Source organism: Lissotriton helveticus, chromosome 2_1, assembly GCF_964261635.1.
Source record: "Lissotriton helveticus chromosome 2_1, aLisHel1.1, whole genome shotgun sequence".
Lineage (NCBI taxonomy): Eukaryota > Metazoa > Chordata > Amphibia > Caudata > Salamandridae > Lissotriton > Lissotriton helveticus.
This window is the reverse complement of record NC_136059.1, coordinates 414,773,339-414,787,612: the sequence shown is the minus strand read 5'-3', so window position 1 is coordinate 414,787,612 and position 14,274 is coordinate 414,773,339.

Genomic DNA, 14,274 nt, shown 5'->3' with positions numbered 1-14,274 from the left:
GACATAGATTACCCTGACAGTAACTGCATTTATGTAGTCATGATGTATATCATTTGGAATAAAATCCCATTTTAAGAAATGTCTTTGTCGTGATGCTGGGAATGCTCTCTCTCCACATCTCCTCACACCCTACAATGTCCATCCACACAGCCTCAACAAAGATACATTAGGGCACACAGAGGTACACAAGCCATTCCTGAACACACTTTTCTGATTCATATGTCTTGACAGTATAGGTAGGGTGCTGGTGTACTGGCCAGATGTGGTGAGCAACATTACTTAAGCATGTTGCACAACAACTCCATGTGCTGGGGTTTAAACATAGTTGTTGATGCTAACCTACACCCTCATATGGATGGGTCTAAACTGGGGTGGCGTAGTGGGCAAAAGAACAATGGATTTAACCCAGATTTTTTGAGTGGGGGAGAATGTTTGCATTGTCAGCATTCAGTTCATCATTTGTTTGCTGTAACCTATGCCCACACCCAGGGTGAAGTGAAAACCAGTAGTGAGGGTATTCTGGTATAAGATTAACTACACAACTAATTTTTAACTTGAGTTTTTAGTTTGGTTGGTTGCTGTGTTTATGTAGTTGGACAGTCTTACTGCTTAGTTATCATAACATCACAAACAAACATTCAGTGCTCTACTTGTTATAACATTTACACTTCACTGTTACTATCATTCTTATACTTTTCTCTTACAACATAGAGCAGTCAATGTTTACCTCATACATATCATATACCTTACTTTTTTATTGTAATAATGTCTAAATACACATATTGTAACAATCTTTGTGTTCCTAAAAACACTTTTCACCATCCTGCATGCCGAGTTCTCCGTACTTTATGCAGCATCTCGACCCTCCATGTTGGTCAGAGATCTCTGCAAGAGGGGAGGAGGTTCCAAAGTCAGGGCAGATATCTCCACCTAGCGCATCAAACAGGAACTGATATACAAAACAGAAAGTCAGCCATTTTCTGTGCATTCTGGACATACCATCACCAGAGCAACATCCATTTGCACCCAGCTGCTACCGTAAAAATTCAAACCGCTAACGTTGCTGAGGAATCCACATAAGATGGCCCTTCTTAAAAAACTGATTTGTGATGGATTCCTCCATTATTACCATTAGCTTTATCCAGATAGCCAGATAAGAAGTACAGCACAGAACCAAATTTGGTAGAACATTAGCATGCATTGCATTGAAGTAGGTGTACCAACCCTGCATAAGAAAGAGTGAAGCAGGCGCTGGCTGGACCTGTGTTACTGTGCCATGAATATGGCCCACAACATTCTTAGAGTGTCCTCCCAGCTAGATTCTCAACATCCCTAATGACATCACTATATAGGAGAATGCTACGAGCAATAGGGAAGTGTTACGTTTATTATCAGTCATGTTTCCAGTTTGACGTTTTTGTCCTAGCACTCTATTTGGTCTCTAAAGTCTGTTATTAATGTATATGAATTGAATTAATGTTTTTTTTACTAATATATTTTTATCTTTTGAATATGTATTGTAAAAACAAATCAACTAAAAATGGCATTATGGAAATGCTGTTCTAAAATCAAACTTTGTTTCAGTAATTCATTTTTGTCACAAAGTTAACTTTTCTATTTTGTCAAACTATGTTCATGCAAGCCTGACATTTTGAAAATGTAACTTTCTTTAGATCAACCTATGACATTTTTAGAAGCCATTCCCCAAAAACCTTTTTAACAGTGGAATCATACAATTTTTATTTTAATAATGTCATATTTCCCATAATCCTATTGTGAGAAAGTCAATAATTAATTGGGGAGGATGTTTGCACTCCACAAGTAATAATGTTGCTATTTTGTTAGATACAGTTAAATATTTCAGTAATTTAAACTTGAAGTCTACCCTTGTTAGCTATGGCACAGAGCAGCCAGTTTTGAATTAGAGAAATGTGTAAAGCATTTAGAAGCACAAAAAAAGTTATCAAATCAAAAACACAACACAATAAAAGTTCCAATCCAATGTATACAGATAGAGAATCATTTTGCGATGCTGGGTTATTGTTTGAGGGTGGTTCAACCCTCACTTAGGCAACCACCACAATCTGTGTCAGTGTGAACCACAAAAGTCACTAAATTACCTGTGCTTAACCCCAATGCAGCTTGGCAAAAAAGCATAAGGCTGAGCTTACAGGCAAGTGTAAAGTATTGATGAAGCACACAACCAGTGATAAAGTGAAAACACAATACACAAAAATTCTCAAAACAATTCAGAAGAATAGTAAACATTGTAACAAATATAATTATGCCACAAATTTATTAAATCCAATCAGTAAAACAAGAGTTATGAATTTTTAAAGTTGTAGTATAATATAGCACCTAAAAGATCAAAGCATCTACCCCGAATATTTGATGGTTAAGACTGGGGCAATATCAAAAAGTTAAGGCCGACTGCAAGTGAACGTGGGTTGGATACAAATTGTGGATCGGACCCGGTCTCAGCTTACAAACAAATTTGAAAAAATCCTTGAAGAAAAGTCCAGGAGAAGGTGGAGTTCAGCGGGGCAAGGCAGCAGGCCAGTCAAAGGAGGAGTCGTAGTTGCTGAGGAGCTACTGAACAAAGTCTTGGTGAAGCCATCAACAATGGCGGGAAAAGGTTCAGAGTGAGAAATGTTTGATTTACAGGGCTAATGAAGTAATCGTAGTTGATGGAGAGCCATTCGCAGTCGAACCTGAGCTAGTCACCATCAAATTTGGCTGATTAGTTTTACCTCATCTTTTTGGGGAAATTGATAACCTCCAGTGGGACGAAGCTGCAGGCTGTAGCTGAAGAGGGTTCTATGAGGCCAGATAATGTCACCAAGCAGTCCCACTGAAAATGATCTGCTGCTGTGCAGAAGGACATTGGTTTTGGGAAAACCACAGGAGTGTAACCCATAAACCAATTGAGATCTGGGTAATTATATGATAAGAGACAATAATGTCTCAAAAGGTAACACTAGGGGAATCAGATATACTGGTACGTAGAATACAATACGAGGAAGGAAAAACCGTGAGACTCACGTAAATAAATTTCAAAAGTGCACATGGCATCATATATTTAGAAAAAGGGATGTACAGTTGTAACAGCACTGTAGCATGAAAGGCAATGGCAGCCCAACTTGGACTTGGTGCACAATTGTGCTTGCGACTCAAAAATGCGGAGACGCAAATGACAAGGTGAGAACAGCGAAACAGCGGGTAGTGACAGCAGATGAAGTAATATATCACCTCTAGCCCCTTGGGCTGGGGGGTGTTTCACAAAACATTTGTCTATTCCTCACTACCCAATCTATTGCAAGTTCATCATTATGTTATCCTCCGGACTTTCTGGGCCCTATTGGTCAAACTTGGAACTTTTTCTGCTAGCCTGCCACAAGGACCCTTCTCCCACATTTTACGCTGATTCCATGCACACTGGTCAGCACTAGCCTGTGTGGTGGGTTTAGAGCAGGAGTTTTTGACCAATTGTTATCATGCTATATATTCTAAAACTAAGTCCCTTTCCTGTGTGAGACCTATTAATCAATCAAGCCTCTGACATTCCATGTGGCCAGGGTGATTTTGCATGGGCCAACAGTGTGTCCTACGTGTGCCATAACTGCAGGTGAAGCACAATATAGAAGAACAGCCTATGTCCGTACTCTGCTAATGTGCCAATGTTCATATAAAATCTAAACTTGTGGAATGCAAGAAGAACAATTCCCCTCCCGTCTCCCCCCACCCAGCCTTCCCACCCATTCGGAAAGGCAATATCCAGTTGCCAACAATAACCCACAGTACCCAGAACATACAATCTTTGTGCAAAACTAAACCTTTGGGGTACATGATAATAAGATAAACACAGGTCAGAGGTGTACACCAGATAGGGGGACATTCGCTATCCAGTAGTTAAGTAGCCAAGAAGAAGTAATGTCAATGCATCAGAAAGTACTGTTAAGGAACACTTGCGGTAGCAATGATCTAATAGGATACATGTTCAGCTGGGGCCGGACGTGGAAAACAGGTCCGCACTGGCGTCAGACCCACTCAGCAAGGGGGAGAAGGTAACAGCATCCGGTGAACCTTTGTTGTTGAACTTGTAAGTGTGGCAGAAGTCCTGCACCTTCGTTGGGATTTCGAATACACAGGAGCGACCATTGATATCCACGCGTAGTCTGGCGGGATATAGAATTCCATACTTCAATCCTAAGTTCCTAAGAGTAGCTTTGACACCCTGGAATTTCCTCCTGGCATCCTGCACCATGGTGGTAAAGTCAGAGTATAGTGCCAGCTTGGAGCCTTGCCAGTTGAGTTCACCTTTCTCTCTGGCCATCCGCAACGCAGTGTCTCGATCCCGGAAGTTCAGTATCCTGGCAATGATGGGCCTTGGAGGGAGGCTAGGGTTGGGTCTTGGGCTGAGCGACCTGTGGGCACGCTCTACTACAAAACTTAGGGTGAATTCCTCCCTTCCAAAAAGATCAATCAGGATGGTTTCCACCAGGTTGTCCATACGTCCAGTCGCTGTAGATTCCGGCACGCCTACGAGGCAAATATTATTGCGGCGGCTCCTGGCTTCCAAATCCTCGTTCTTTATTGCCAATTACTTTAATATTTTCTCCATCCTATGGACCCTCTTCATGGATTGGGCCATGCCGTCTTCCAAGTCAGATGTCCGGGACTCCAACACATCCAGGCGGTGGTCGTGTACTTGGAGTTTAGCCCCTAGGTGAGCTATGTGTTTGTCTTGGGTGTCATATTGGACATCTAATGCCTTGAACCCCGCCCGCATTTCCTGTAATAGGGGGCCCAGTTGTCCCGCATCTTCTGCGGGTGTAGATGGGTGTTGGCCGCCCGTCGCCATGGTGTTATGTGGGCCCTTGTTTGCGTCTGCTGGCTTCTCAAAGGAGAACTGGCTTTGTTTTAAGTCTCTGCAGCCCATGCCGCGACAGTCCACCGAGGAGCGCGCCGGGGGAGTTAGAGGGTTGAAAGAGCATATCCACAAGGTCTAGGAAAAATGCTGTTTCTGAGACCCTGCTGGACAGGGAGTCACCCGGTCAGAGTCCGTCTGTTGGCGATGAGCGATAGTGGCTCTTAGGCGGGTGCACCATGTGTGGCAAATCAAGCTGGTGTCCACTAGGGCTGTGTGCTGGACCCACGGCGGACAGCACGACGGAGGAGTTGGGGGGCCGCTACTTCTCCAGTGTGCCGCGCGGTTCAAGAGCAGCAGTGTTCTGTTGGCTACGGGAAGGCGCCTAGCTGTTGGGGGCAGAGAGCGCAGCGTGGATGGTGTCTGTAGCAGCAAGGTCGGCGTGCGGCGGGAGAAGGGAGAGCGGCTCCCGGGCAGGGCTGTGGTGAAAGTGATCAGGGGGGACAATACAGGTGTTCCCCACTCACCGCACCCCGCTGTGGCGGCTATACGTAGGGCTGCCATCGGGCCACTCGCCACCCTTACTATCGCGGCTGTAACAACATCCGGGCCGATGGGTACTCTGCCCGGCCGTTCTGTCCAGATGCAGAGCCTCGCAGCCTGTCTCGCTCTCCCGGGTATGGAACTAGCAGCCGGGGGAGATGTCGGGGATGCCCACCAGGCTGCTATCTTGGTCCCCTCAATCCTGTGTCCCTCTGGCTACCCCGCTCAACCCTGTGCCACAGACGGGACAGGAAGCGCAACATGGAGAAAGCCCGCGGCAGCCAGGTCAGCGTAGAGCGGGGGGAGGGGGGCAGACCCCTGATGATATCGTGTCCAATGTGGTCGGGGGGTAATATAGGTATGCGCCACTCACCGCCCCCCGACGCAGCACCAACATGGAAGGCAGTTGTTGGTACACTCGCCACCCCCACAATCACGGTAATCGTGTCACCTGGGCTGTAGTATGATCTGAGCAATAGCGCGCCGGTGGTCGTCCGGGTCATCCGCCCTCCTCCGTTGCTGGCAGGATGGAGGAACTCTCCAGTCCCAGGGTCGCACCGCCGGTCCCATTCCACCGGTTGCGAAGTCAGCAGTCGGTAGAGACGCCGGGAACTTTCACCGGGCCGCCATCTTGCCTTCTCTCGGCCGCGCGTCTCTCCGATTACCTCGGCTGTTTTTGTGCTTCAGGCGGATCAAATCTCGGAGCAGCAGGTCTCCATCGGGTGCTGTAGGATTCTGACCCCCAATGAGAGTAAATTCGGGCCGCAAGCGTGTCTTGTAGCGTCAGATGGGCTACATAACTTCAGGAGCTTTAGCACAGCGCGGCCATCTCGATCGCCAGCTAAGCCACGCCCTCAATTTTGATTGTGATATTGAAGTACACTTATGGTTATATGTTTTAATATATCACACCACATCGGTTCAGAACACCAGAGACTGCAGCGCTCACCACAGGTGCGGCTCCCTGCGGCAGACCCACACCGCTCAATTATTACACCCCAATTCCTCAGGTAGAGGAAAAACGGGGTGCACTCCTGTTATCGTTTTCAGCAAGCGTTTTTTATTGCCATATTTGCATCTTCTCAAGGTCAAAAGCGAGCAGATCTACGCGTTTCGGTATCCATGATACCTTGCGCACGTTTTTCCTCTACCTGAGGAATTGTGGTGTAATAAATGTTTTGATATATATATAGACATGTTAAGTGTTGTATATATTTTATGCCATGCACTTTTGCATGTTTAAATATATTTATTTTAAAATATATATATATTTGTTTATAATAATTGCATTACTATTTTTATTATATATTGATAAATTATATTAATGTAGGTACAATTTAAAAGTTAGAACATAGTTTAATTGAATATATTTAATATTTTACAAATATATCTTTTTAAGTCTATATTTTGGGTTTCGATATTTTGGTTACTTTTAATGTTATTGTAAAAAGTCTTGTCATCTTTAGCTTGGGTTTCAATATTTTATACTTTAGATCTAACGTATAAAAATATTGAAACCCAAGCTAAAGATGACAAGACTTTTTACAATCAACATTAATATAACAATATTTTGGTTTCGATATTTTGGTCATTTTAATTTTACTTATAAGGATGTCGATGTTATGGGTATGGACAGGTGATATCGATATTTTATTTCATGATATATTTTAACTCGATTTTTAATAATGCATTCTGCCTGCCTCCAGGAGATGGTTTTTTTGTGACACAAACCTGGGCTGATGTTTTTGTAGATCGAGCTTACGCTCTGCTGGTGTACAACCCATATTATTACACTTAAAAGTGGCGTAAAGTAGCGCCAAGCAGTGTGCCTTTTTCTCACAATAGGGCACCTTCCTAGCACAAACCTTTTTTTAGTAAAAAGTAACTGCTTCTCGCGGTGCTAGTGGAATACATGTCTTGGTAAAAGAGTACCCAATATTTTCAGAATACTGTAATGTGGCATCCAATGATTACCACCAGTGTCGCTCAGTGTTGTTAAGGTGTCATACAGCAATTTACTATGGGGACATTTTGAAAAATGTGCTCGGTAGGTGTTGCTTTCGAGGAATATGTCCGTGTTTCAGGGACAGCGGGCATTTATTCTGTGCAATTAAAGTATGCCACTCTCATTTAGACACCACAGAAACCCTTTTTTCTGCATGAGAACCTCGCTAGTTGTGGCCAAGGTAAATGCTCCATGTAGGTCGGTGCTGAAACAAAAGTGCTTGGCAGTATCACGATTCTTTTACGGCGAAGCATCTACTCGGCGTTTCAATGTTATCCTAGACATTAGTTAATATATTACAGCGCTGGGCTGGTTTAAGGTAATCCAAGATAGCCAAGCCATTCAATTAAGCAAGGATTAGTGGCCACTCACCTCTGCTTGAATACAGCAGTGTTCTGTCATCACTTAGTCTGACAGAGTCCGCTCTGTGGTCAAGAAATGTAACTTTAGAAATTCCGACCATTAATGAGTAATAGGGACAGGCTGTATTTATAGTTTAGAAGAAAGCACTATTGAAAAGCCTAAGGGAGCCGAGAGGTTCACGTTCTTTTTTTGATTTTGCAGTTTTAACTTGCTAGGGCCTTTAGATTACCATTCTAGGTAAGTATGCTTGTTATTTTAAGTCTGCAACGCATTTTCGTTCTATGGAATTGAAAAATAAAACTAGAAGAGCTTTCTGGGGAAAAACTTCCCCTTACAGCGTTCGTTTTCACTGTAATAAATATATATTTTCGATAAGTGAGATTAGAACCCAAAAATGAATCATCTTGTCACTGTCGAGCATTTACCAGCAATCGTAAGTCAAGACGACTGGAATATTAAGGATTTTTCTAGAGCAACCTTTCCTTTAGTAAATATATGTCCAACCATTAGATGGCAGCACTAGCAGGTCAGCTGACACACTGAACAAATACAGCCAGAGCTCATTGACTTTTGTGTTAAACGACTAGAGTGCAGTAACACAGTCTTCGTTGTGTTTAATACACTATGTGACAAACAATGGCGGTTGCAATGTATATATTTCACAATGCATACATTTACATCCCAAAGAAATAATAGTCTACGTTTTCTACGAGAACCCTGCTATTCTTCAAACATTTGTTGACTGTGGGCCAGATGTATCAAAGGGTTTTGCCCATTCTGTGTTTATGGAGAAATGTGTTGATACATATGGCCCTGTATCTTTGCTTGGACCCAGTACAGCTCACTTTTCACAAATACCTCATGTGTATGTACAAATATGGGGGCAGATTTACAAGAACATATTAGCACAGAAGCGTCAGTTAATTTGTGTCACGTAAAAAAAACCTTGCGCCACCATGGATGCATCGCATTTAGAATGCGGCGCACTGTGGCGCAAGGATGGACAGATGCATGATGCATCTATTGGCGTAAAGGCAGCGCATTACTGGAGTTGTGTCGCAAGCATAACGCAACTCCAGCAATGCTTCGGGCTGCCTATTTTCATTATGCTGCGTCACTCCTAACGCCTGCTTCAAGGAGGCGTAAGATTTTGACGCAGTGGCGTTGTAAAAGTGACTCAGTGAAATCTTGTAGATTTCACTGCGTCACTTTTATGAGGCTTTTTTGCGTCAGAACGTCCACCCTGCATACAGTATACCTGATGCAGGTATACTGTCACGAAGGGGTGTACAACGTCACGCCTCTCCATAGGTGCATCACATTGTAAATGTGTCGAAACGTGGCGCATTGTTTACAACACCGCTACGTCACAAAAGTGAAGGACTGGCGGCGTAAAAGTGTTGCAAGGGGCTTGGAAATCTGCCCCATGTTTTCGTTTAACATAGGACACAAAATATGCCTGTTACAAGGTGTCCCATGTGCTTGTGGACAGAGTATTCTGCCAGGTACTTGCATCTATTAAAGTTGTCCAGGGGTAATTTTATTTTATCGATCTCCTTATCTGAATGTGCTATTGTGGTTGGCATGCCAGGTTATAACACAGAGACGAGATGTACAGGCCAATGGTTCACAAAATCTCTAAAAAGAATGGAAGTATATTTTAAGGTCAACCAGGGGGCAGACCCAGTTGGTTGTTTGGAAACTCTATATATTTTTCAAGCTAAAACTCATCAATTTAGTTTCATGTTGATGAAATCTTGTTTGGAAAATGTTTCTTTAAATTAAATTTAGTGTACTCACCCATCCGATTATATATTCCACTGACTCCGAAATCACCTGATGGGCCTTTTCTCTAAATCCTAACTAAAACATCTCGAAGTATCCTTCTTAAAAATCTACATCCAGAGAGGCTCATCTACCGAAAAGCCGCCAAATGGTACAAGTTTTGTTCTCTAGGGGACCCACTCTAACACTGGCCTAAGGCTGGTGGATGAAACTTCTTTAGCTTGCATTAGGAAAGGGGGGGCAGCTCGGCCCCCCTGCACTTATGGCGGGGCATCTGAACCCCCCTCCCCTGCACTCTCGGGGGTGGAGCGTGCCCCTTCGCCGCGTCTTGATGACTCGGCGGGCGCGGCCCACCCCCGATCGATGCCGGCTCCCGCGTTTGGCCCGGAAGCAATCGGATTGCCTCCGGGTCAAAAGGGGGAGCTTGGGGGGCGGGCCGGTGGGAACTGGTCAGCCCCCATCAGGGTTAAAAGGCCAGGGGAGCGCGGGAGGCGCGCTCTTCTTCCCGCGCTCTCCAGGCCTACGCCGTGCCCCCATGGGGCTGATTAATCTTTTATTTTCTTCTTTTATAGCAGGTTCGCTGGGGAGGATTGCCGTGCCTGCCGGGAGCATCTGCCGCGGGCACGGACACAAAGTGACCAGCTTGGTTACCTGCCCTTCGGCGTTGGAAATAGGAGCGGCGATCGCGGCATAGCAGAGGGAGCGCGCTCCGTGCAGCTCTCAAGAGGAGTCACTGATCAATTGCAGTAAGACAAGGAAGCGTGGCGGGTGTTTAGCGAAAGGCGCCTCGAGCGGAGCTTTTTTCCTCACCGCGTGCTCCGTGAAGAGTTCCGGACAACGGGAGCGCGACGCGTAGGGGGGGGCATAGTGAGTGGCATTTGGTGGGGAGCGCATGAGTATTGCAGGAGAACGAAGGGGGTAAAGCTTACGGGGGCTCGAAAAAGTGTCTGGGACACGGTTAGACGTGAGCTTGGTTGGTAAATGCGAAGCAGGTTCAGGCCTGGTTAATATGTGGATGGGAGACCACATAGGACTTTTGAGGAATCTCACAGCAACATGGGCCTGGTAATTTTTGTGGGAGGTCGATGCTGGCTGTGTGAATGTTTAATGAATACATGGCTTGTTAGCTGAACATTACAAGTGCGTGACAATACTTCCTCAGACAGTGAATTACCGTCTCCTCTAAAGGGGCTTGGGCTCAACCTCATGATCACAGGTACAAGCGCCAGTGGGTCCTGCTTAATATAAGAGCGGGGTGAGGTAGTGATATTGTAATATTGCGCTGGCCCTGTAGCATTGTTGTGCAAGACAGGGGGGCTGGGATTTCAGCTACGAGGTTCCTTTCAACGTAGGCCATCATACTGGGGCACTGCGGACTGAGCTGACGGAGAGTGGCGCGGTGGACAATGCTATCCGAGGACACGGGCAGGCCTGCATTTCACTGCTTCTGTCAGGCCGTCGGGCTAGAGTGCGCTCGCCCACACATCCAGGTTAGCTGGTGTGTCGCGGTCACAGTTGCGTGGTGCTTACGGCCAGCCTGTGTGCCTCCAACTTGGTACAGGTACAAGAGCACATCGTGCCCATAGGTGTGGCTTTAGGTTAGGTGATTTACCTGTCGCGAACAAAAGGGGAATGTCTAGTGGGCGTGGCGCTAAACGTTCCTGCATGGAGCTTATGCTGCAGGGCATGATGCGCAATATGACAAATGGACAGGAGGCTGGGGAGAGTTGACCAGTTGGGTAAGAACGTGGCGGAGCTCTCACAGAGGTTGGATGACCAGGTGGGGCATCTGGGAGACCCAAGCGAGTAATAGTGCCCCCGCAGCCCAGGCGTGAGTTGGATGCGTTACCTAAGTGGGTCAGGGCAAAAAGGGGTAGTGGTCGGGTCCCCAAGCCACAGGTAGCAGGGGGGTCACCAGGAATGGTCCCTGAGGGTCGGCCTCCAATTCCGGTTGCACCCATACCTACGCCATTAATTCCGTCAAGCATAACAGTGATACCGGCTACGGCCACACCGGCGCCAGCCCCATTCATAGCGCCAAGGTTGTCCCAACAGTATTTCCAATGGGACCAGTAGTGAACCCCGCTCCTCCCCCGATACACGACATGGGATCCCCCACCCCAGTTAGTGCATCTCCCGGGGTGGGTCAGGTGGGCCCTGAGCTGGCAGCACAGATAGCGGCAGTGCTCCCCTGGCTGGGGATTGGGGGGATGTTGCCGTCTTCGGTGGGCGCCAAGGAGGCTGGGGAAGATCAATCCACAGAGGCTCAGAAAATGGTGGTGAAGATTTTGATTGCTAGGGGTGGTGTGGGGGTGCCAAGCGCTCCTATTTTTCATCAAGCAACATGCTCGGACAGCGGCGCTGGAAGAGACAAGAGTGTTGAAACAACGCGGGTCACAGAAAATGGTAAGGAGGTGGCATTGCCGGTACTAGGGGAAGGTACAATACCCTCAAGGAGGGAGAATCTGGCCCAGCATGTTCCACAAGGAGTGAAGAAATTGATTTGGGCGGGCAAATATATCTATATGTTTTCCTTGCTAGTTCATCACAGGGAAATGGAGTATGTTAAGACACAGAAGGACTGCATGTTGCCTAGCGAATGGTGGAGCCAATTGGCAAGATTCAGGGTGGAGGAGTCACTGATCAATTGGATTAGAGCCTTTTCTGTGTTTATGGCGATCACAGCAGAACGCTCCCCTAATTTGCAGGCAGAGATGGCATGTTACCAGAGTAGAATTACAACGTTCAGTGACAAATATGGAGGGGATGGGTGGAAGGAGTATGACACGACCTTCAGGAAAGCTAAAGAATTTGACCAAACTTTATCCTGGGATAGGGTCGATTCCGTCTCATGCTATGGCCAGTTTACGGCCGAGCAACCAGGGTTGCGGGCCCAAGCTGGAACAAAGGTAACCGTCCAAACCCCAGCAGCCCTTTCAGCCAGCACAAGGGGATGACACGGCCGGTAGGGCGCGGGGCAGTGGGGACCGAAAAGGGGTGTGCTGGGACTTTAACAAACGTACATGCACCAGGGCAGCAGGCACATGTAAGTTCAAGCATGCATGTTCCTTATGTTGCCACCCTTCCCATCCAGAAACAACATGCCGCACAAAAGGTAACGCCTCCGGTAACAGGAGAAGGAAGAAGCAGGATTAGGGGGGTAAGCCGGCGGTTAGCACATTCACCAATTGACATTCTGGCTATGACCCCTTGGCTGAATAGGTACCCAGACCATGCCTCTGCGAGGATGTTGTAGAAGGGTTTTTCACACGGCTCTAGGATCCCAGCGGTGGGATATACCGGGACATCAAACTGTAGGAATCAACTGTCGGTTAGGCACAACCCAGTGGTAGTGGCAACAAAGATCGCTAAAGAGCTGCGCCTGGGGAGGATAGCGGGTCCTTTTAATGACATCACTGTACCTAACTTTGTTTGCTCGCCCCTCGGCGTGGTCCCAAAAAAGGAGAAGGGTGAGTACAGGCTCATCCATAACATATCAGCACCTAGGGGCGCATCATTAAACAACGCTATCGATGAGCACATTTGTAGCGTTAAGTATGCTTCCTATGACCAGGCAGTGGATATGTTGAGGATTCTCAGGCCCTGATGGCCAAGTCAGACATTGAATCTGCTTTCCGGCTACAGCCAGTACATCCCCTAGACCAGCATCTGCTAGGTTTTGCATTTCAGGGAAAATTCTACATGGATATGTGTATGCCCATGGGTTGCTCTGTCTCATGCGCATACTTTGAGAAATTCGGCTCGTTTCTGTAATGGGTTCAGAGGCACACAACGGGACATCATCATGTCATGCATTACCTAGATGATTTTCTTGTTCTGGGTGCAGCGGGCTCACAGGAGTGTGCTTGGGCATTGCAGGAATTTTGCGTCCTCATGCGGGTTTTTGGGGTCCCGCTTGCGCCTGGAAAAACGGTAGGGCAAGCAACATGCTTGGAATTTATAGGCATAGAATTGGACTCAGTGAAGGGCTGTTTCAGGTTACCCAAAGAGAAAATCAGGAAGTTCAGAACAGCTTCACAGCAATGCTTGGTGAAGAGAAAGTGACACTACAGCAGCTACATCAAACTGTGGGGCAGCTGAATTTCACTCTAAGAGTAATACCTATGGCACGCCCCTTCTCCCGCTCAATCTCGCAGGCCATGACGGACCTGCGGGAGAAACACCATTGCACTAGGTTGTCGTCCGAGGTTCTCCAGGACATGCGTATTTGGATGGCATTCCTGGAGGATTTCAACGGCAGAGTGGTGTGGTGTGGTCCTCCCACAACGTCTGCTGAGTTAGGTCTATGGACTGATGCGGTGGGCAGTGTGGGGTTTGGCGCCATACTTGGAAACAAGTGGGTGGCCCAACAGTGGCCGGTTTGGTGGGAAGAAAGTGGTCTGACAGGTAATATCGGATTCTTGGAGCTTTTTCCAAAATGGGTTGCATTGACAGTTTGGCCTGAAGAGTTGTGTAACCAATCAGTGATCTTCTGGTCTGAGAACATGACCGTAGTGGAAAGTATCAATCAGCAGGCAGCGCGGTGTAAGTGTATACTCTGCCTCATGAAGTAAATTGTGTTGATTTGCATGAAATTATATGTCCAGTTTAGGGCCAAACATGTCCCGGGGTGCTGAATAACTCGGCTGATGCACTCTCTCGCTTTAAGATGCATGTATTCAGGGAGCACCTACCATCCACGGAGGCAACA